The 25,372-nt window shown below is 36.7% G+C and overlaps 1 protein-coding gene and 1 long non-coding RNA gene across 2 annotated transcripts in view; one reads left to right on the forward strand and one right to left on the reverse strand.

The window, feature by feature from the left end:
• LOC120317024 (calmodulin-lysine N-methyltransferase-like) overlaps positions 1-25,372 on the forward strand; it is a 118,658-nt gene that overhangs the window by 7,749 nt on the left and 85,537 nt on the right. The window lies entirely within an intron of this gene.
• LOC120317046 lies at positions 19,474-25,208 on the reverse strand. The gene is made up of 3 exons (XR_005559124.1): positions 24,935-25,208; positions 20,947-21,114; positions 19,474-20,287 (listed from the first exon to the last, which is right to left on the reverse strand). It is a non-coding gene; the product is annotated as an uncharacterized LOC120317046 (long non-coding RNA).

Here is a 25,372-nt window from a genome sequence, read left to right on the forward strand (position 1 = left end):
AAGGTTTGAAATATTTATTTGAAGGAGCCTTCCACAGAGTTCAGCAGGAAGAAACTCTGTGAATCTGCCTTATCTCCCCCTCCCCCCATCTTCTTGCTGCTTTCAAGAAATATTTCTTTAAGAACAAATACCCATTAATTCTATTAAGTGACCTTTTTGAAATACCCACCAAGAGGATTGCACACTTAGGAGGTTGCTATGAATCTAGCATTTCATTTCTAGATCCTGGTGCTAAAACTTTCTGATGCCTCTTAAGCAAATGTTAAAATAGTATGGTATTTATATCTATTTAATAAGAGTGTGCATCACAGTAGCTCTGAGGATGTCTTTGAGTTAAGAAGGGCTGTTTGTGCCTTGTACTGTTGTATAAACCAAGAAGAATTACAAAGAGCTAAGTGAATGGAAGCAAAGTGCAAATGTATCTAATGTTAATGCTACTTTTTAAAAAAAAAAATAGTTCTATTGGCAAAGCAGAAAATGTTAAGTATATTTTTTACAGAGTTGCACTAATTTTTGAATATTTACCAAAGTAGAAATGAGGTGCTACAAATTAAACAAACATGGTTTTTCTCCTCCCTATAGTCCATGCTTTTTAAAAATGTATTCTTGGTGGTGATGGTGGTGGTTTTAGAAATTCAGGTTTCCATAAGATAGGTCTATCATATAACTTTCTTCCACTGTGAAAAGTATTTTAAATATTTCTATGTTTGTAGCTTTTTTAATGGAATTTAAAGAACCCTACTTATGTATACAGTTTAATATATTTCAGAGTGTCCAATGTACACTTATGGTGACAGAAAAAAACAGGGAGGCATCAGCTTTGGTCAGCAAAACCAAAAGATCTGCTTTCATTCAGGTTGAAGACTATGATCTTCAGCCAGCATGTCCTTTGCAGGTTCAACTTCAGTACATTACAGACACTGGGCTAGGGAAGGTTGACCTAGTAAACATCCAGAAATTAGAATGAGTGAATGGAGTGAGAAAGAAAAGAATAAAAGAAAATTCCTGTGTTCCTGCAATGGAATACAGATCACAGAACTGTTATTTAACAGGACCATCAATTCAGATATATTATGTAAAGGCAGGAACAAACCTCACTATCAACATCTGACAAGATTGTTGAACTAAAAGCAATTAACTCTGAAGAGGAATGTGTAGGTCAAGAAACTGAAACAGGAGAAATAACAATGTCAAGAATGCCAAATAATCACACTTATTTAAAGTGGTAAAAAATGTTAGATTCTAAACAGTAAGTGGTTGGGAAAATGCCAAGAAAACAATTATAATGCACATACTTGGATCAGATGCCATTACCAACCTTCAGTCAGTTTTACAACAGCAAAATAGAGCAACACAACAAGCAATCAGCGTTCTCTATTTTATGAATAAATCAGAAATTCTTTAGTTACTAACAAAATCAATTTTAGTATGTAATTTTTAATTATAAAACAAACCAACATATACTTGCAGGCTGAATTTTGCTGCATATGAGCAGGATAATGGAAGAAGAGACATTCCTATGGGCAAGAAAATATAATTAAATAGAACTTCAGTGACATTTGTCAAAAACTGATTGTAAAATGCCAAACAATGAGATTTAACTCTCATCTTTAGATAATAAAATGTGTTAGTACCAATTTATAAATCAGCAGAGTAAATTGATTACTATTCTTTCTGGCTGGATCTTTAAAATGTTTAATCTTTAAGTAAAAGGACCACCTATGAAGTTTCAGGTATCCTACCTTAGTGGTGTTTCTATCTATATAGAACACTGACTTGCTAGTTCTATAAGATACATATTATGCACACTTTCAGTGGTATTCAAATCTTTACTGTTGTGTGGTATTCATATACAAAGAAGGAACAGTCATGCTCTTCTAATGATGAATCAAACATATAGCAATAAATTAAATTGCTTTTATATGTTGGGATAATAGCAGGATTGCTTCTATAGGGCTGATCCTTTGTGTACTTGTACTTGTTAGCATGACATGAGAGACCTGGAACCAAGTGGAGAAATTCCTTCCTATGAAAGCATTGGGTAGTTTGTAGAGTAACAATAGTCATGTAAGGACAAATGTCATAACTAAATTTATATATCACACTATGGCATAATATATTTAAGGATAATTCAGCCATTATTCTTTAAAGCCATTGTTTAGAGCTTAACATACTTTGTGAATCTACCCAATTTGGTTTATTCAGTAAACTATGATTAAAAAAATTATGATGGGATATGATGCATAAACTCAGATGCTGTGTCAGTAATTTCCTAATTGCCAAAGATTTTCATGTTGCCCTTACAATTAGGAAAAAATATGCTACTTCCATTATGGCAGAGAAATCTGAGAAGAGTTTATTTGTGTATTCCACTTGATAATTGCAGTCTTGGTTCATGTACTTGTTAGTCTAATGTTCTTAGAGTAGGAATTTGGTGCTATGAATATTTTATAAAGAAGGTAACACAATAACTAAAAAATTATTCTGAACCTGTTGGGAATGACATGTCAGAATAGTAAATATATATTTTTACCATACATCAGTATAAGAAGGTGAAATATAATAAATTCATATGCTAACTACGAGCAGTAGCTAAACTCCTAAATACAACAATATTTTACATGCTTTGGAAATAACTTACAAATAGCTGTAAGTTATTTGTAAGTTATGGCCTGTGGCAGAAACAAGCAATTAGGGACTTCAGTATTTGATTATTCATTGAGACTGATTAACTGAGTTAACATTTAGGTAGAGCAGGGGTGTCAAACTCAATTTCATTGAGGGCCGCATCAGCATTGCGGTTGCCCTCAGGGGACTGGGTGGGTGTGGCCAGAGTGGGTGTGGCCTACTGGGTGGGTGTGGATGGGGTGGGTGTGGCCTACTGGGTGGGTATGGCCGGCTCTACATCGTTCATGTCAAGGGTGCCTATGGGGGCCTGGGCAGGAGTGGGACAAATCTGAGGGTCTCTGGCAGAAGGGAGTGGGACCAGGGCAAGTGCTGCTGAGCAAGTGCTCCCTGCTGAGCAACTACTAAAAATGTAAGTAAAAGAGGGTCAGGGGTGGGAGGTGGGAGGCCGGCGGGCGCAGGGAGGGTTGCTGGCATGCGTGGGGCCCAGCAGGTGTCTTACCTCCCTTGGGCTGGGCCAGCTGGTGGCCCAGCCAGTGGTCGGCCTGTGCCGTCTCTGCCGCTTGCCAGCTATGCCTCGACCGGTGCAGGGGGCGGCACTGCGCATGCACGGTGCTCCTGGGCAGGGAAAGTCCACGACCTACAACCGGTTGGGTAGTCCTCGACTTAGACCGGTTGGGGGTCACGGCATTAAAAAGGTTGAGAACCACTGATGTAAAGCAAGTTCTGACTCTTTTATAGTAACATCATAATTGTGCACAAAAGCTTGCATTACTATGGTGTGATGCTGCTTTTATTATTTGTAATGAAAGCATTGCATCCTCTGGCTTGGTAGCAGCAATCATATTTGACATGGGAGTAAGGCTCTGCAGATGAATGATATCAATAAAGGCTTCTCATCACCAGAATTTTGTCAAAGTGAGTCTTGTCAAAAACAAGACAGAATAAATGTAGAAATTTATTTAGTTTAGTTAATTCAGAAAGGAACAGATAAGAAAATAACTTGAGATATATTTGAAAACTTGTGACTTTTTTTAAAAAAAATAGCCGCTTATTGTCTACTTTCTTCTTAATTTGTTTCATTATTTTTTCCAGTTGTCATAACAATAAGTGCAATTTGAAGTACTACTTTTTGAATAGAAAGGTGGGCACAAGATTCCAAAGCCAACAATAAAATAGCACACCCCAGGTCTTAGATGTAGAATTTTTATCCCTTTCCCTGTTGGACATTCTAAAATGTTTGCTGTTTGAAACAATTGCTGTGTATGGCACTTTTGATGAACAGCATGTTTTATTTATTCCTGTTATTTTCCTCTCCAATTTTCATTTTCTCATTTTGCATAGGTGCAATTGGGAATAAGAAAGGAAGCAAATTACTCAATAAATATATAGCTAATATGGACTGTATATTCTCTTCACTTGAATCATCATCACTGTTTCTATTCACTCCACTCCACTCTAAAAATTTTATCAAGTTTTCCATCTTCAATAAGACCTTTCAGAACTATCTTCATGTAAGCTGCTACTATTTACTAATAAAACATTCACTTTCATTATCTGCCTGAACAGAGTGCAGTGTGATAAGAGGCAGCTTTTATAAGAATAAATAGAAATCAAAGTTTATATGTCCTCCAAGAGTCATAATGTTCATCACAACTAAAGCATTGGAATTGTGGCCACATAATTCTATTCACCAAAATCTGTAATAAGAGAATAATACTTTATTTTCGATTCTGGAATTGGGAAAAATGTAGCACAGACAATAAATAACAAATATGTTTTAATACAGGTTTATATATTTCTTGTATTTATAGAACAACATAAACAAGGAAACAATAGCTAAGAAATATCTTCATGAGCCTTAGTAGTCAGGATGTTGAACTAATTAAAAAGAGTGTAAGACACAATCATTGCTTATTGCGCATTCTTAAATGAGTATTGAGATAGAGGCACTTAACAAAAATATTGGGTACAAACTGGAAGATTTTCAAACAATGTATTCTTATGGTTAGGTAAAGGTGAATCTTAGTTGAGTTCCATCTGAGAGACTTAATCTCTTCAGTGATGCAGGAAAGATCCAATGAGATAATCAGCTAAAGATAACAGATTAGCTTTAATCTAAAATATCATCTTTTTATTATATATTACATTTATAAAATGAGATATAATTCAGTCCTTCATTAAAAATGTATGTGTTTTAAAAACTGTATGGCAGATGTGGAACTTGGTGGCTTCTTTCCTGTTTTCTCCTTCTTGTATGATATCTGAATAGGGTGCTTTATAAATCTAAGATGAAGGGGATGTAATTGATGCTGGATGGGTGACTAATTAAATGTTCACCATAATGCATTCCACACCTTCGTTGTTGAAGAATAACATCTTTAAAATAAGAACAATATATGGCAAAATAAAAAAATGTCCAGGGATAGAAAATCCACTGTCTTCTACAATTCCTACATACTAGCTAGATTGCTGAGATTTATGGTTCATCCACTTTGGTTAATGGTGAAAACAGTAAGGTTCTATATTTAGGCAAGAAAAAACAAAAATGCACAGGCATAGTATAGGTGGTACCTGGCTCAATAGTAGTAATTGTGAGAGGAATCTTGGAGTCCTAGTGGACAATCATTTAAATATGATCCAGCAGTGTGCTGCAGCTGCCAAAAAAGCCAACACAGTGCTAGGCTGCATTAACAGAGGGATAGAATCAAGATCATGTGAAGTATTAATACCACTCTATAATGCCTTGATAAGACCACACTTGGAATACTGCATGCAGTTTTGGTTGCCATGATGTAAAAACGATGATGAGACTTTAGAAAGAGTCCAGAGAAGAGCAACAAAAATGATTAGGGGACTGAAGGCTGAAACATATAAAGAACGGTTGCTGGAATTGAATATGTCTAGTTTAATGAAAAGAAGGATTAGGGGTGATAGCAGTGTTCCAATATCTAAGGGGTTGCCACAAAAAAGAGGGAGTCAACCGCTTCTCCAAAACACCTGAAGGCAGGACAAGAAGCAATGGATGGAAACTAAACAAAGAGAGAACTAACCTAGAACTAAGGAGAAATTTCCTGACCATTAGAACATTTAATAAGTGGAATGACTTGCTTCCAGAAGTTGTGGATGCTCCAAAACTAGAAGTATTTAAGATTGGACAACCATTTGTTGAAATGGTATAGGGCTGTGGTGGCGAATCTATGGCATGCGTGCCACAGGTGGCACACAGAGTCCTCTCTGTGGGCACGTGCACTGTTGCCCCAGTCCTAGGCCTTCAGCTGGGTTTTATAAAACCTTTTTGCTTTAGGCCTCTGCTGCCATATGCAAAAAAAAAAAAAGGTTCAATCAATCAATTTCACCTTCTTGCGGAAAAAAAAAGATCTTGCAAAGTTGGAATTGATTGATTGAACTTTTTGGTTCCACCCAGTCTGCCATTACCACCGCAGCCATGCCCACCCAATGGGCCACACCCACCCAATGGGCCACGCCCGCCCGGCACCCAACAATACATAAGTGGGTTTTGGGTTGCAGTTTTGGCACTCAATCTCTAAAAGGTTCTCCATCACTGGTATAGGGTTTCCTGCCTGAGCAGGGATTTGGACTAGAAGATATCCAAGTTCCCTTCCAGCTCTGTTAATCTGTTAGGAAGAGAAAATGGCAGTGGCAGGGCTTCTGGAGCCTATGCAGAAGATTGCCAGTCCTTTTCTAAGATAATTCACATAGACCACCAGACATTAATCAACCACCAGTGTTGATAGAATCCTGAGAGGAGCACTTATATGTCCCATGCCTGCTTATAAAATTGGACCTGGTCATAAATGCCTAGGAAAGGGGGATCAAAAATATCAAGATGACTAACCAATCAAAGACCTACTATTTTGGTACATTGTCAAAATACTTACATATAAGAAGGCAGTTGCCATCTTGACCATTTTGACACCCTCCCCAATCCAGACACCACTGCCCTTGATAAGTATAAATATTTCAGTTCAAACTATAAGACTACAAATTAGTTACTATGCTGTTATGCTATAGTACATTGTTTTGTGAATATACCTTGATGGTTACATGTTTACAAGACATACTAAGGAAATGACCTTGCAATTTATTCAGAATGTAACTTTACTTTGTAGATTATTCAGTGTTGAAGTCCTTGCATCTTAAATCATGAACTGAAGAAGGTTAATTCTTTTTATATTTCTGGATTGTAGTTTACTTAAATCACGTGCCTTTCAAATATAGCTGAAAGTGGTTATATTAGAAAAAAGGACAAGAAAGTTTATTCACTGCAAATATTTTATTGTAGATTGACTATTTTAGAAACACTGGTGTTTCTGACTTCTTTGTGATGCCTTGGCAATACCATCTTATATATTGAGTGTGCAGATAAGATATCAGTGCCATTCCAGTGATCAGCCAACACTTCTGTATTGAACTGATATTGCTGATAGTAATGCAATATGATAAGAAGGCAAAACTGCAAATCATGATAAGGTCATGTTATAGTAGTGAGGAAAAATGCCATTTCTACTTCTTTTTTCACATCCCATTACTTCATATAATTCTGATGAGTTCCATTTTATAAGGTGTAATTGCAGGAAAAATCCAGCTTCCTACAAATGCACGTGTGATCCCTCAAGGACCTGCTTTGGCTTCAATTGGTACAATTCATTCAGCAGAAACAATTCAGACAAAAGAAAAGGAGAAATTGCAAAGGAAATGTATGCATACACTGAGATCCAGGAATTTTGAGGGTCAGTTACAAATATTTAGATAAGAACACAAGGGAAGGGAAGTTACAAGATATTAACACAACATATGAGGTGGAAGATTTGAATAATGCCTTCCTGGACCATATTACAATATTTTCACAGAGGAGAGACATAATAATAATGGGAGGCTTCAATTACCTGCATATTGGTTTGAAAACTAAGATTGCAATTCAATTTTAATTTCCTTGAAAATCAAGAACTCCAGCACTATATTATCACTTTTTTTCCAATGTTCCCGCTACTACTGTTTCCTCAACTAAGTCTTCCTTGTTGATTAATGTTAAGTCAGGACAGTTGATTTTCTCATGCCTTCCTTTCTCTCAAGGAAAAAGTTATCAGCAAGTCAAGTTTGGAATTTCCTAGAAGGACTATACTTGGCAGAATTGCTGTACACACTCTTGATAATTAAAGTCTCCTGTCACTATAACTTCATGCCTATTGGAAAGCTCCACAATTTGTTTTTGAAAGGATGGTCCTCTTCTCCTTAACCGGGATTCCAACAGCAATATTACTATGTTTGTTCCTCTACTTAAACTAAGATGCCAAATTTATTCATCTCAATTTTTGAGCAAAAATTGATACTTTAAACATAAAGTGCAACTCCTTTCTTTCTACTGCTTCTTTTCTTTTTAAACAAATAATTGCTTTCAGTTGCTTTAATACCACCATGGAAATCATTTTACCCGTTCTCCATTATATCTATTAGATCTGTTTCTTGTGTACTGCTCCGCAACATTACTTTTAAACATATGTAAGAAAATAACGTTTCACTGTGGTTTCCATTTAACTGACATATTCTCCCCTCACCTGCTAGACAATTTAAATATGAATAAGCTCTCAACATCCATAGTAGGTGGTAGCAGCACTTTTCTGATCATGGCTGATTTCAAAAAGGCAAAGAAAAGACCAAGAAAAGTCAAAGAAACAAAATAAAACAATCATCCTGGAAGGAGGCAATAGCGAATCAATTTTCTGTTACTGCGAAGAAAACTATGTGGATATGTCCATGTAATCACCAGGGGCTGAACTTGAGTTGTTAAAATTATAAAAGTTAGTAATGTGCTAACATTACTGTGCTTTATTATTTGAAGAGAGTTGATGGGATGTTTAGATGGAAGAATACCACACATAACAGAATTATCATTGTTACTGTGCATGAATGAGGCTCAGTTTTTAACAATAGTTCTGCCTCTTCTATCACAGAGCAGAGCCAATAATTATTTTGGGAGCATATTATGTACAATTAAACTGAAATGTTCAAGAAATGCACTAAGAGTAAATTTGACATGACATGAAGTGCAACATAAAGTTGTTTAATGAAACATAATTGCGCCAATTACATTTAAAATATTTATTTACTTGCCAAGAAAGAAACAAGGTTTTTTAAATGCTTGATTATCTAAACTGACACCCTAAAACTATTCTACTTGATCTTACCGAAAAAAAGATTCATAATAAGTTAACAGTAGAAGTTAAAAAAGAAGCTACAGGTTTTTAATTTAACTTCTAGCTAAACGAAACATGACATTTCTTGGGCTTTGCTATTCCTATGTGCAGCACCCCTTTTTAAATGTCATATTTTAAGCATTGTGAGTTATGCCAAGCTATTTGTTCAAGATTCATATTGGCTAAAAAAGTGCTCTTGAAATTCTGAAGCAAATATTTCTTGTTTCTAAAAATTCAAATGGTGAGGAATTCATTGAAAAGTAATCAACAACACCGAACACTGAGAGACTGAAAGAGGAAATAGTTGCCAATGTTCTCTGTTGACACAGTCATTGAAGACTTTTTCCCCCAGAATTTCTTTTTTAAGCCTTGCTAGGATCCATGGGTAGGCCTATTCAAACTTCATCGGGCTTTGGGTTGAAAAAGAGCATGAGATAAAAAACAAAGACTTGGTAAAGCTGGTCTAAACCTAATTAATAGACTATCTTTTAAATCTTCCAGAAAATTAAGACTGAAGAAGCATTGAATGGAGGTGGGGAAAATAGAGAAATTGTTACCAAGAGATTTAAAAGGAGATGATGATGATGATTTGCAACATGTCCTAGTCTATCCCTCCCTCTCACATCATATTTATTTATTTGTATCCTACCTTTATTATTTTTACAAATAACACAGGGCTCTAAACCTATCCAACACACCTTTTTCCTCCTGTTTTCCCCGCAAAAACAACCCTGTGAGGGGTTGGGCTGAGAGAGAGTGACCAGTCCAAAGTCACTAGGCTGGCTAAGGCGGGACTTAAACTCATAATCTCTAGCCTGGTGCCTTAACTACTAATCCAAACTGGCTCTCTACTTCTTCTTCTTCTTCTTCTTCTTCTTCTTCTTCTTCTTCTTCTTCTTCTTCTTCTTCTTCTTCTTCTTCTTCTTCTTCTTCTTCTTCTTCTTCTTCTACTACTACTACTACTACTACTACTACTACTACTACTCTCTCTCTCCTATATATCTTTTTTCTAATTTTCTTCTTCTCTGCAGGTTTTAGCTATTTATTATCTCAACTGAAAGTAGCTTTGTAAAAATCTAAATTCTTCTCCTTGAATAGGACGCATGATCAGTGATGGACAGGCCATCTTTGTTATATTGTATAATAAAAATGTCCAATTCATATAAAGTGAAATTAACCGAATAGGAGATAACAATTAAGCAATACCAATTAAGAAAAATAACAAGAATAGTCACATGAAACAAAAGCAGTATCTTGAAAGCTGAAAAGAGAATAGTGGTTCTCCATTCTCCATACCAGAATACTCAATTTTAATACTATTAAAAATTATAAAGTATACATTTCTGCAGAAGAGCAATTGCCAATCATAATACCAAATTTGGCAGCATAATGTTTCAGGTAAAATGAGCCAAAAATTTTAGATCTGATCATCCTCTCTCTGTAACATTACCATCATGTAACTAGATAAACAAGGGTCAGTCTACAATGGTCAACATAAAGTCCACAGAGATACAATGCAGACTATATACATTAGTTTAAAAATGTATTATAAATTAGTCCCTAAAGTCTTTAGTTGAAATTTAATAAATAGAATAAATATTCTGAGGTAAATAAACTATTTACCCGAACAAAAGAATCACCATGGTTATAAATAACATTTAGCACTAGTTAACAGTCTTTCTTATTTTAGGAATTCCTGTTAATGTTAGTAGATATCGTAGAAAATGTATATTCTCATGCTTATAGTTTTGAAAAAAAACATAGCCAGATTTTCTCTCTTGAAGACAGGTGGAGATGTTGTTTGATACCATATTCAGTTTTATTCTTATTAATTACACCATCTTAAAAAGAAGCTGTCACAGATAAAGCCACAGAAAAGTATCAGAAATTTTCCTATGATGTAATTAAATTCACTTTTTTATAGTTTTATATTTCTGTTTTTGGTCTAAAATAACAGCAAATGAGTATATCACATTCAGAAGAACATGTTGTTTTTAGTTATTTACTGAAGGGATAAATAAAAATTGTAAGATACCACAATAATTATTTATAGTTCTTTATAAAATGTAATTATGTATAGTCCAGTTTTACAAAATGCTAAAGATATGTCTCTGACATAATTATATGCTATAAATGTTTTTCCTTTGCATTATAGCATGATTCCCTCTACACCATAATTTTCCCTCTCATGTAAATAGTTTCTTTTTGCTACTTTCTTCTTTCATGCACAGTGTGAAGCTGGAGTTACACTATTAACTTCTTTGAAAACACCCTTCAGTTATACAGTAAATTCTGCATACAGTAGTGTCTATTCAGGATGTAGCAAAAATATGCCAGTCATGAGTTTCAGTTTGAATCCTGAGCCTCACCACTACGAAACATTTTACATTCTGAATTATAGTCCAAATATTTGCAACAGACCTATATCCAAATGCACCCAATATCTCCAGTGTCCTCTCAGCAAAATGAAATTGCTCTTTGAATTTCTCACTCCTCTGGAAAAGAGCTGCTATAAGAATAGTCCAGTATGATTTTAAACATGTAACTTGATCCTGAACTCTTTGTGTCATACTTCATTCCCTCCTATTCCAGGTATTATGTAGAAATTATGCTGTTACTTTTACTGAAGTGGGACATATCATTTTGAAACCTTCCTAAGTATCATTATATTTTCTATAAGCATTGAATTGGGAACATTGTAATACAGAAAATTATATTTCTTATAAGAAATATCATGTGAGCTACAGATAGGTATGGATTAATTAATCTCATTAAAATATATGTACTGCTTGTTGTCATCCAATTACCTTCTGCATACAATTACAACAATACTATTGGAGTATATTCATTTTTAGATGCCATTTGTCAACAAAGATTTATTCAATAATGGACATTAATATTGAACCATTTACAGGGAGTCCTTGATTTAGGACTGCAATTAGGACTGGATTTCCTATTGTAAGTTATTATGGCAGTGTTTTCTGCAGGATATGATACCATCATTATTTCTTCTCATAATCCAACAAGATTATTCTTCTATCATTTTTCACAACATTTTTATGCCCTTTTACACTTAAATGCTGACAAAGTTGCTGTATTGTCTTAATTAGGCAATAATACTACTGAGCTGACTCTTTTCTAAGTTTTTAACAGAAAATTATCACTTAACATAATATATTTAACCTGTATGTCCTATCCCTGTATATATGTAAGTATGAAAATTGGAACAAAGAATCTAAATCAGTGGTTCTCAACCTGTGGGTCGGGACCCCATTTGGGGTCGAATGACCATTTCACGGGGGTCGCCAAACAAGGCTGTCCGCCATTTTTTTCCCCTTTTCTTTGGCCACGCCCCTGGCACCCGGTGATGTATAAGTGGTTGGGGGTCACCACAACATGGGGAACTGTATTATGGAGTCGCGGCATTAGAAAGGTTGAGAACCACTGATCTAAATCAAGTAGTCCAGTTGGCTGAGAAATCAGGTAGTAGAATCTGGAATAGAAATACAGCTACTATGTTCTTTAATGCACCAATATTCACAGGATATGTACAGTTTGCCTGGCCAGTTTGACTTCAGAAAGGATCTGTATGATAGTTGATTGTATATAAAAATGGACAGTTTACTATTATTCTTTTCTTTAACGCTATCTGCCCAAACTGTGTAAGCTCCAAAGTGGCTACAAATTGAAGATCTCATGCTCTGCTCATATATTTCTGTTGTTTTTCCACAAGAGAATTGTGTTTGTCACACTAGATCAGAACACTGGTCTGTCAAGCTGATTTCTTGCCTGTAGCATTGGCCAACACCTGATGCTGTGGAAAAAAAACAACCTTTATCATAGGCAGACAATTGTGCAATGCTACATATGGGGAATACCTTCTCTAACTTTGCAACACATTGTCCCTAGGCAAGAGGTTTGATCTCTTGTTGTAGCATGAAGGACTACAGATGTTATTAGCACATGGGCTCTAATTTAAAGCTTAAAAGCTGGAGACAAACGTCTTTTGATCTTTTGAATTGTACAGATGCAGGTTTAGAGGCAGAATAATCCATTTTGGTCAAGCTGCAGTTATTGATTCTTAACATCTCTAGATCTTTATAACAACTAATGTTGGTTTAATCTGTTTGCATCTACTGTAAAGTAAATTATATGCAGAAAGCCATAAATCCAATTGCTTATTTTCTTTGTTTTATATTTTAATTATATTTAATACTATAAAGAGAAAGGTCAATAGAAATACTTCTCTTCTTCAGATTCTCATTTTTATTACTGATGTTTAAAAATAATGATTTCCTAAATACCATGATGAATGAGAGTGCTTATTTTTTAAGTCTGTTTGAATTAAATATTTTTTAAATAAGTAAAATTCATGCTTGTGTTTATATAACAGTTGCTTTTAGATACCCAGGAGAAAAACATCAACCTACGAGCTAATTGTAGTCTAGGGTTTTTTCAACAACTTAAAGAATTTTTTTTAAAAAAAACATGAAAAATCCTTTAGTTAGTGCAAGCTACAGAATGTATGCCTAAGAGGCTCTTGGCCATTCTTTACTGTCAGAGATTATACTGAGCCTACACAAGTCTGGATCTGGGAAGTTCTCCTTTTTTAAAATACTCTATACTAAGACTCCTCAAAGCAAATTTTTGACCAAAACGCCTTCTGCTCCAATTAACAGCAGTCTGGATTCCTTCATCAAGCATTTATTCCAACTTGGTTTTGCAATGTCTTCTCTCTCATTATTATGCCTAAATGACTTGTTAACCATTACTGGGTTCAGTTAGAAGGATAGCAGCCTCCATGATTTTATCCTTTGGTTTCCCACACCATGACATTTGCAAATATGCAATGTGGTTTACCCCATCCACCTTTATTAAATACTACTGGTTAGATGCTAGTGTCTTTTTTGAAAGAGAAAGAAAAAAAATTAGAATTTTACAACAACTTGAATCCAAGTCCACTGTTGGCTAGGCAAGTTTGTTGCATGCTTTTGGGATGGTCATATATTATATATTCTGCAAGTCTGTCAAATATATATATATATATATATATATATATATATATATATATATATATATATATATATATATATATTTAAAACCAAGCAAATAAACGTGAGCACCAGGGAATGTTTAAAATTTTTAGTAAAATTTAATACAATATCAATAAAATCACCATAAAAATTAATAAAACACCTAGCTTTCGTCAGCAACTGCTGACATCATCAGGGCTCAAAATGCCGGTCAGTGGGAGAGTCCTCTTTATAGATTGGCCAGAGTCTGCACTCGGCTCCTAGATCTTGTCATTGGGCCTGATGCAATAGGCTGTTTCTCGGTTGCCGGTTTCTTATTGGCAATGATTGCTTTCTTGCATTTTTTGCTTGTGTAGCCGTCATTGGGTGTTTTCTCTTTGCCAAATTCGGGGTTTGATGGAACATCCCCCCTCTCCTTTTTTGCTTTATTGCTACCCCTGCTTCGTTTAGTTGTGCCCCTCCCTCCTCCCCTTTCCCCACTCCATTCTGATTGCCCCGTTGCAACGCACTGTCTCTTGTTTTCTTTGTATTTTCCCCAGTCATGGTCTCCACAGATGTTATTCGAGTTAATTACTGCCACACCCCTTGTTTCCTCCTTGCTCCTTGTTTGCACGGTGTCGCTTTGAGAGCTCTTCCATGCTGTCTGTTGATACGGATAGATCGGCATTACAAGGTGGGGTGGGCGGGTCTTATTCCCCAAACATGCTAATGAGGTTGTTCCTCCCCTTTTAGAGTATGATCTGGTAGTGTTGCCCCCAGGCGTCTCCTTTCTTTATCTCCGATCTTGGTGCGTTCCATTCTAGTGTTAATCAACTCGCCCTGGGTGTTCTCTATACGGTAATCAGGAGTGTCAGTCTTCATTGCTCTCTCCCCTCCACTCTCGGTGTTCCTCCCATGTACATCTTTATTGGGTTCATTCCACACCCCCGTTGGCATATTTAAGTTGGTGCTGCTGAACGGAGTGATCGAGTTGTTACAGGTGGTAGAGCTGGAGAAACTACCCTTTCCTCTCCCAAATATGGCAGGCAATTCAACGCCCCCGCCAAGGGTGTTTTAAATGTGGATCTCTTATCAGGCAACGCTCTCCCCTCCGGGTGTCCTGAGGGGTGCGTGCAATCCCCCAGTCCACACCTTAGTGCTCCTGTATCTCCCAACGCTCCTTCGGATGCTCGGAGATGTCTAACCATTCTGGGGGTGGGGGGAAGTCCCGATCGTTGTCTACATTCCGTTTGAGTACTCCCGGGCTGTGGATGGTGAAAGGGGGAATTCTTCTCCACAATCCTCTCCATTGGTATATTCAGTGTTTCTTTAGGATGTCTCCAATGGCAAAGAGAAAACACCCAATGACAGCTACACAAGCAAAAAATGCAAGAAAGCAATCATTGCCAATAAGAAACCGGCAACCGAGAAACAGCCTATTGCATCAGGCCCAATGACAAGATCTAGGAGCCGAGTGCAGTCTCTGGCCAATCTATAAAGAGGACTCTCCCACTGACCGGCATTTTGAGCCCTGATGATGTCAGCAGTTGTTGACGAAAGCTAGGCATTTTATTAATTTTTATGGTGATTTTATTGGTATTGTATTAAATTTTACTAAATTTTACTAAAAATTTTAAACATTCCCTGGTGCTCACGTTTATTTGCTTGGTTTTAAATATGGATATACCCAGGGATCATATTTTTAGTGTAATTGTTAACATATATATATATATATTTAGGTTTTTTTTTTTTTTTTTTTTTTTTAGGTTTTGCTAACAAAGAATAAAGAGAGAATGGTATAGCTATTTCGGGTTCCTTTAACCCTCATCAGCCAAACTTACTCTTCTGAGATTCGAACCTGGGCTATCTGCATGTTAGGCAGATGTTATAACCTCTAAGCCACGGGTTCTCTCCCACTTTGTTAGCTACCAGGAGAGAGACAGGTATATGTAGGTCTTTGGTTGTTCGGGTTTTCTCCCGCGTAAAATTGGAAGTGTCTTGGCGACGTTTCGACGAAGTCCCATTCGTCATCTTCAGGCTGGTGTTTTCAGCTTCGTGCTTTGAGCAGCAATGTGTGGTCTTAGCTGTTTCTTCCTTTTAACTGCCAGTGGGGGTATGAACTGATTGGGTGGGAGCTTGGCTGTGTTCTGATTGGGTGGAGGTGTGTTCTGAATGGTTAGGGGCTTGGCTGTGCTCTGATTGGCTGGGGGAGTGTTCTGTTTGGTTGTGCTCAGGTTAGTCTGAGTTGCAGAGGGGTTTGAGATTTTGGGCTGCCTTGCTATTTTTTGGCTTCGCGTTCGTGGTCGTGCTTCCTCTTCATGGGGGGTGTCAGTTTGATTCATGTATGGATTGGAGGGGTTTAAAGTGGCTAATGATGCAGCTGTGGTCTGGCTTCTGGTTTGTGGTCGTGCCTCGTCATCGGTGTGGCTTTGGGTTTGTTTTTTGCGTGGATGTGTGGTGGTGACATCCTGTGTGGTTTTTGTGAGTGTGGGTCTGGTATCATTTTTTGTGTTAGGGAGTCGTTTGTCAATAAGGGCGGGTTTCCAAATGGCTGGTAGGCGGGAGGTATCATCTCGCTTGTTCATGCTGTGTGGGCGTTTTTCTATCTCGATGGCTTCTCTGATTATTCTGTTATTAAAATGTTCACTTTTGGCAATGGTTCTGGTATTTTTAAAGTCAATTTCATGTCCTGTGGCTTTAAGGTGTTGGACCAGGGAAGATGTTGGTTCCTCTTTTTTGACTGAGTTCTTATGTTCTTCAATGCGTGCACTTATTCTTCTGTTGGTTTGTCCGTTGTATGTGGTGGGACAAGTGGTGCATGGGATTTTGTATACTCCTTGATTTTTTAATTCAATTTTATCTTTGGGGTTTCTAAGGATGGTGGATATTTTTCTATTTGTGCAGAATGCTGTTTTGATGTTGTGTTTATGGAGGATCTTACTGATTCTGTCTGTGGTGCCTTTTATGTATGGGAAGAGGGCTTTGCCGTTTTCTTGTTCTTTGTCTTGGATTTTAGTGGGGGTTTCTTTTTGGATTAGGTTTGTAATCTTATTTCTATGGAATCCAACATCCTCTGCACCAGCAAGCCACCCAAAAGCAACTTACCCAAAGAGGAACAGACAGCACTACGTAACCTGAAAGAAGACACCAGCATAATAATCCTACCAGCAGACAAGGGCAGCACCATGGTGGTTATGAACACATCTGACTACCAAACCAGATTAACCAACCTACTCCAAGACTCCACATACAAACCCCTAAATACAGATCCCACCACCTACCTGGAAAAAACCACCAGATCCAAAATAAAAGCCTCCCCCATTAGCGAAGAGATCCAGCAAAGAATCATTCCAAGAGAGAAATCATCCAGATGCCCAAACTCTATGGTCTCTCCAGGATACACAAAGAAGGAACCCCACTCAGACCTATAGTCAGCTCCATAGGCTCACCTCTACAAAACCTAGCCAAATTTCTCGCCAAACAATTACAGCCCTATGCAGAATCCATCACCTCACACGTAAAAAACTCATTCCAGTTTATAGAGATCATAAAGAAACAAAACTTACAGCCCAGCGACCTACTAGTGAGCTTCAATGTCATATCCCTCTTCACCCAAGTGCCTATCAAAGAAGCCTTGACAGCTATTCAAAACAAATATAACCCCCCCAAACACATCTTAGATCTGACCAACCACTGCCTATCCAACACATACTTCATCTATAATGGACAAAAATACAAACAAACAGAAGGAGCACCCATGGGATCACCCCTCTCACCTGTCATTGCCAACCTCTACATGGAACACTTTGAAACCCAAGCTCTAGAAAAATCGGATCACAAACCCAAACTCTGGGTCAGATACGTAGACGACACCTTCATAATCTGGCCACATGGGAAAGAAAAACTGGACAACTTCCTCACACACCTCAACAGCCTACACCCCAAAATACAGTTCACCATGGAAACAGAAGCTAACAACCAACTTCCCTTCCTGGATGTCTTAGTCTACAAGAAATCCAATGGCTCCCTAGGACACACCATCTACCAGAAGAAAACACACACAAACCGCTATCTGCACGCTCTCTCACACCACCACCCAGCACAGATCAACTCTGTAGCCAAGACACTCATCTCTAGAACAAAACGCTTAGCTGACGAACAACACCTTAAACCCGAACTACACACTCTCACCAATGTACTAACATCCAATGGATTCCATAGAAATAAGATTACAAACGGGGATGTGAGATGGTGAGATGCATTGCTATTGTTTGGCTTCACGTTCGTGGTCATGCCTCATCTTCATGGTGGGTGAAGATGAGGCAACATGGAAACTACGATCAGAGTGCAAGTGGATTGGCTGGGACCTGTAACGAGGTCCAGGAGCCGGGCGCAAAGAACGCCATATCCATAAATAGCCTCCCCCATCGACTGGAAGCTACCCTGATGATGCTGGCAGTTGCTGGCGAAAGCTTGGTATTTTAACTTATTAAAACTTTTTATAGTTTTATAATTTCCTGGTGTTCTTGCATTTTTGCTAGTTAAACATATATATATATATATATACAGAAAGTTTTTCAGACAGACAGTCTAATTGCACCTTTTGCATTTTGACTCTATACTGCAGTTCTACTTTTTTTTATAATCTCTTTTGCCTTGCAGCCCCCCAACTAGGGGCATTAAGCAGGCTCAAGTCACTACTGTGATACATTACAAATTCAGATTTCTTTTTGCTGACAAGAGTTAAAGATTTAAGTGGGAGACTAGTATAGCTATTTCGGACTCATTTGTCCTCATCAGCTAGCCACACCCTGGTGGTTAATACAACTGCCTAGCATGTAGACTGCCCAGGTTCGAATATATTTGTAAGCCCACAGAGTCACAGTCTGTGAAATGGGCAACTATATAAATATAATAAATGAGTATTCTCTCAGTTTGTTGAATCGTACATAATTGGAAGAATGGGGAGACTATTTTGAGGGGGAAGGTGATAGAGGAGAAGACTGACAGAACCATGGGGAAACATTAAGAAAGGCATCAGTTTAGAATTATTAAATAGCCACAAGGGAACTAAGTTCAACCCCCTTTGAATGCTATTGACCCTTATCTAACTCTAATCAGGTGCTGATCGTTAATTGAGAAGATTCCTGTGCCTAGGCCAGGGGTAGGCAACCTTGGCTCTTTTATGACTTGTGGACTTCAACTCCCAGAATTCTTGAGCCTGCCACACTGAGAGGAAAGGGAGAGGTTTCCAAGCTGAGCCATGGCTGGCTCAGGAATTCTGGGAGTTGAAGGAATATTCAAGGACACGAGAATACAATAAGACAAAGAAAGACTGCCCCTTTGGCCAGTCAGGGGACTCCAAGCAGCCCTTCAGAGGCAGCAAGTATGAAGCACTCTCCTGGTTAGGTTTGGATTGAACAGTTAGGAGTTTCTAATTAGTTTACATAGGCTCTGAAACACTGTTACTGATACCTTTTTCAATGGTCTCATTTCACTGGATTTGTCAAGAAAAGTCTATTTTACCTAGGAATGTTTTGTCTAGTCCTGACAAGAATGTAACCATCAACATTAAGGAGTATTTGTTTTTATCAGATGGCAATGAACCATGTCAAAGTTAGGTGGTATCTGTTTCCAAGCTGTTTGTTTTGATTTTGATTTTATTGATGAGAGAGAATCATCCTATTCTACACAAGGACAAGGCAAAATAAAATATACCATTTAGTGACTTAAAAAATGCTTGTTTAATTGTGTACTACATACGCAACCATTATATAGAAATATAAAATTCGACGTATGATGCACCTAGGGAAAGAAATTCACAACACTATCCAATATCTCCTCACCAATTTACTGGTAAAATACTTAGGTCTATACTCAAAATGATTTTACATGACACTCCCATTTAGTATTTTGTTACAGTTGGGACATGTTTAACTTAAACCTGCTACAACATTTAGACAAACATTTATGGAATTTAAAAAAAAACACAGAAGCAATCATTTATTTATAGAATATGTGCAGCTGCCCATCTCAGCTATACATATTCTATATAACTTTAGGCAGATCACAGTAACAAAACATATTAAGAACATTTTTAATGTAACCAAGGAAAGAAAAGAAGAAAAAAGGGAGGGAGGGAGGGAGAGAGAGAGAGAGAGAGAGAAAGAAAAAAAGGAAGGAAGGAAGGAAAGAAAAAAAGAAAAGAAATCTCCAATCAAAATCATATGCAAGTCAGGCTCCATTAATAAGCTGGTTCCAATGTCCAAGGTAGAAGCCATGCTTTCTAGGTTTTCTGAATGGCTAACAGTAGAGGACTCTGCACATCTCATGGGAGAATGTTCTTCCATTGGACACATGCTATGGCAAATAAGGCATGTTTCCTGGGTCCTGCTAAGATGGCATGTTCCATAGAAGAGACCTAGAATATGTCTACCGTGAGACAAGTGAGATAAATGGTACTTCAGTCAATCTGGTCCTGTACCAAATAGAGCTTTATAGAGTCACACCCTTATATTGAGTATAGAAGCCTACTGGGAGCCAATACAGCTTGTAAAGTAGTGGTGTTTTTCTAACTGAAAATTGTCTTCCCCTTGCTTCCCCCTAGTTCTTTGTTTTTTCTTGGCCTCCTATCCACTGTTTACAGTGTATCAATTTCTGAATTGATCACAATATTCTCAAGGGGAGGGAGTGCAAACGTAATATTGTATGGTATAGATGCCCAGTGAAATTGAAGAATAAATCCCCGCAAAATACATTTATGGTATGTTTCAGCTTTCATAACATGGATAACATGAACAAAGAATCAGCCATAATTGTTTGTAAGGAATTTCCTAGAACACTTATGCTGCAAACATTGACAGTCACTCTAAATGTTATAGTTCTGCCTGTTGATGGATATGCTTTTTAAAGGAAAAGAATGAAGTGTTTTGTGCTTTACTATACATTAGTAGCAAAAGGGTCAAAGTAAATTATGTTTATCTACACACAAAGATTGGGTACAGTGCTTCTGTTCTTGTGCATAATAAGATTCTGTAAGAGATCTGTTTAGGTTTCAATAAGTGATATAGTTTGTCAGATTTATACAATACCTGAGGCTTACAACAGTAGTGCTCTTCTGCTGTAGTGAATGCCCAGGATGTCTAAGTGTCTTGTGCTCTCAGCATTCGGCAATGCCTACTGAGCCTGCCTTCTTGACCATTGGACCATTGATCAGTCAGTCTCCTATGCTTGATGTCCACTGGCTTTGAAGACAGGTGCTGCCAAAGGTGCCAATAGAAAACTGTAAGCAGTTTCACAGATTAAAACTCATAGTTACTACAACAGTGGACTTCCAGTGCCCCCTTGTGCTAGACTTTGCGCTTCCAGAATCTGAAGAGTCCCCTCCATGTCTACAGATGAACATGGAGGGGACTCTTCAGATTAATGAGTAGAGTAATGAGTCGTCTTTGAACCCAAAAGACTACCATATACCACAGTAATAAATTTTTTTATCTGTAAATGCTTGGATAGTGGAAAGAAACAGTACTTCATCTGTGTTTTTACCTCCCTCTTTCTATGAATCAAATATTGAATATATTTTTTCCTTACCAAAATAAACTTATACTGTGATATTGTTCAATATTTTGGGTAATTTTTCTTTTAGTGGAAAGTTGTAGATATTTCAGTGCACATAAATAAAATGTATCATGAATTTCTATCACATGCATCTCTGCATCTTTCAGATGATACTGGATCATTATCAATTTGTAGAACATGATAATTCAATCTGCCATTTATGTCCATTTTCGTTGATCAAGTGACACCATTTGATATAAACTAACATCCTTATTTTGCTATATACCTATGACATACTTACACTGAGTTACAGTGACTTAAAAGGCCACCTACTTTTTAAATTCCAACTTAAATTCAGTTTAGTTTTATTTAAAACTATGGTCCTATATATGTAGGAGGTCATGTGTTCTATATTTATTTCATAGGGGTAGTCAAACATCCTATTATACTGGGCCAACAAAGTGCAGAATGTGATAAAACCATTGATTACTAAAGAAAGTAAAGAGTTAACGATCACTGTGTTGTAGCAAAAGGAGCTAGAAAGCTAAGAGAACTTGAAGAGGTAGGTAAAAAAATAGAAAAGGATAGAAACACTATACAGAGAAAAGAAGAGACAAGACATATAGAGTCATCTTCTGATAATGTTTAATCTAAGCATGGTGTTTTGTGGATGAATTTTTTAGAGATTGAACTTATATCCTATATGATCTGGTGATAGAATATTGTAGTTAAAAATAAAAAAATTGCATTTATCATCAGCTGACTCTTAACCCTAACCTTAACCCTAACTTCTTACTACTCTTTTTTTGAGGCTAGAATCAACTCATTCACTCTTAACTTTTTCAGTCTTCCCCCTTTTCTTGACCTATTTACCCTTCTTTCATGTATTTCTTTTGCAATTCAGTTCTCATTCATTCTCTATTTAACAAACCATCCCAATGTATTTCTTTTGTATTAGTCACTGAGTTTTGTATTCAATGCACATGCATTTAGCACCCCCTCTTGATATTATTTTATCGTGTTTAATGACTTTTGAAGTAATCTATTCACACTGCTTCAACTTACTTTTTTGACATATCTAACTCATGGTTCTATATAACAAAGTGGACAGAGGCATGCTCTTATACACAGCCATTTTCCATTCTTCTGATAAACATGTTTCACAAAATACTGGTACCACATACCTGCACTATTTCACATCTTGAAACCTCTCTATTTACTTCCAATGTTGACTAAACATTGTACCAAAGAATACTCATTTCTTGTTTTGCTCTTGTTTTTACCATTTATTTATAATTTGCAATCATCCACTCAATTTTCTTTGCCACCTTGATATTTGATGTAGGTTTTTTTCAGATCCATACTCTTTGTTGCATTGTACAGATATAACATTCACTGCCGCTCATTGTGGTTCTCAGCTAAGAACACAGCATTTTGAAGTGCATGTATATTGATGTTCCACCTCTGACATCACCAAAAGCATTTCTTAAATATGGAGTAGTTGAATTGTGTTCATATGGGACACATGCATTCAATTTATATGTTAATATATATCTTTCAGTCATTCTACTTTCACTCTAGATTCTCACATATTTTCTTCCATGTCTTCCATCTTTTTAAAAACATTTTGTCTTATCACTACCAAATTGTGATTTATTCCATATTTAGAATTCACCCTTGTGTCCTTCACTAATTCTCTCAATTTTTTATCAAAAATAATCAGATCATTCATGTTTTCCATTTGTACGCAGAAATAGGCTTAAACTTTGTGCTTGAAAATGAGCAGACCTTTTCTAAGCTGATACTGACCAGTAATCATTCTCACTTTTTCTTAGGTCATTGAATAGTTGAGTTAATTTTTCTGTACTCTTTTGTCTTATTACTGTGTTTATGTCCCCCTAACAATAATTTTTTTCTGCTGGATTATATTCATTCAGAATATCTTCTAAAATTCATTACTGGCTCTTCCATTATTACCATTCAGTGGACTATGGATTCCTACATTCCTACGCACCTATTACAGCCTAAATAATTTAGCTCTTACATTCTTCAACACCAGTTAGTTTCCCATTGCAATAAAAGGTGCTGTTGACTACATATTAAGTTCTTCATAACATAAGGCTTATCTTTTTTGAGGGATCACCTGTTTCTGATATTTTTTGCCTATTCCATCTATGCTCCAAGTACCACCAATCAAACAGTGTCATCTGATGAGACCTATCTTTACTGTAACATCTGCCCTCTGGAGCAGGCTTATCAAAATATTCAAATGGCCTTTATCTATAGTGACCACGTTGTCATGAGAAAAAAAAATTGTTTAGCTTTATAACTTTGCTTTACAAAGGAAAATTCAAAAGCAGAACCAAGAAAACCTTGGCCATTATTGTGTATTCTAATAAAAACATCTAAAATCAAAAAAGTACAAGTATTTTAAAAAGAAAAGTCAATTTCCATATTTTTCACACGAATGTGAAAGATTATGCATTAAGTAGCACCATTTGTATGGTAAAAGTTTAATGTACAAAATAAAGGACAAAAGTGAATTTTTGAAAAATAGAATTATCAAAAGGACAGCTTTCCGAAATAAAGGGCATATGGTCACTGTCCTTGTTCAAAGGTTTAGATTTTCCGAAAGCTTTGAGCTTATGTGAGTGGTAATTTACTTCTACAGTATGTTGGCTTTATGTTCTTTTGCTATGCCTGGACAACATTTTGCTTTCTTTACTGTATTTTTCTTTTCTATTTTAGTGCTGTATCCTTCTCAGAACTGGACAGTCTTATAAATTTGATATATAATTAAATTCAATTTGTAATCTATTTATAGGCATCTATTGCTTTAATGTTGATTGATATATTTTAATATATATTCTATTGTTGTTTTAATAAAGCTACTAGAACAAGCACAAAGAAATTGGATCTTCATACATAGGCTGACAGAATATGCTGTAAGGAAAGCATAGAACTAATTTATCAAATAGAATGCTGTCCAGGATTTAACAAAAAGAAAATACCAATAACTCTATAAAAAACTGGGTTCAATAGAATGCAAAAACATGAAAAGCAAAAGGCTTGAAATTTTAAACTGCAGACAAAAGGCTCCAGCATTTCAGTCCTGGTTGCTTTTAACAAATAAGGTGTGGGAAGTATACCAAGAAGAATGTGCTAGCCTGTTCTGGTGAAATTTAGCATTGTGCATGCATTATCAGCAATATTCACAGTTGGTTCATAGCATTCTTGTCTGTCAATAAACATGTCGTTGTACAGGATGATAATTGCTCTGCCTGCATTTTCTTTGGCACCCAACAATCATTGCTAAATCATTAGTAAATAACTTTTTTTTTGTTTGTGTGTCAGCTGTTCCAAAAATATTGGTTGACTTTGGCAGGCCAGTTTGCTTCACACTTTCAATATGCTTTTGCTTCCTGAAAAGTGCTCTCCCACCAGCCCTCTGCTCCCTTTGTTGACAGTTTTGTATTTGAAAGAGGACATTTTTCTTTCATTTGAAAAGTAAAACAGACATACCTGGATTTGAGAGATCCCAGTAACTGGGTTTCAGGCTGGTGCCAAATTTATTAAATCATCATCATTGTCATCAATTCTCAGGATAGTTTCCTATTTTCTCTCCTGCCATCCCCTTCTCTGGCATATGTAAAACTGACTTTTAAAGGGTTAGAGAATAATGGATCGGGTAAGGTCAGTTCTAGCAGTAGCTATTACAGCTATTATTTTCTCTTTTCATGGGAGGGTGCTCAATAAAATGAGATTGTCACACTCCATGTGTGTGTGTGTGTGTGTGTATGTGTGTGTGTGTGTGTGTGTGAGAGAGAGAGAGAGAGAGAGAGAGGGAGAGAGAGAGAGGGAGAGAGAGGGAGAGCTACAGACAGTTAAAAGCCTCTTCATGTAAGGATGTTATTTCATAAAGACACCAGCACTGGATTATCGCCTTCACTTTAAACTTCT

This window comes from Crotalus tigris, unplaced genomic scaffold (assembly GCF_016545835.1).
Source record: "Crotalus tigris isolate CLP2741 ecotype Arizona unplaced genomic scaffold, ASM1654583v1 scf7180000017590.881132, whole genome shotgun sequence".
In the NCBI taxonomy this organism is placed as follows: Eukaryota; Metazoa; Chordata; class Lepidosauria; order Squamata; family Viperidae; genus Crotalus; species Crotalus tigris.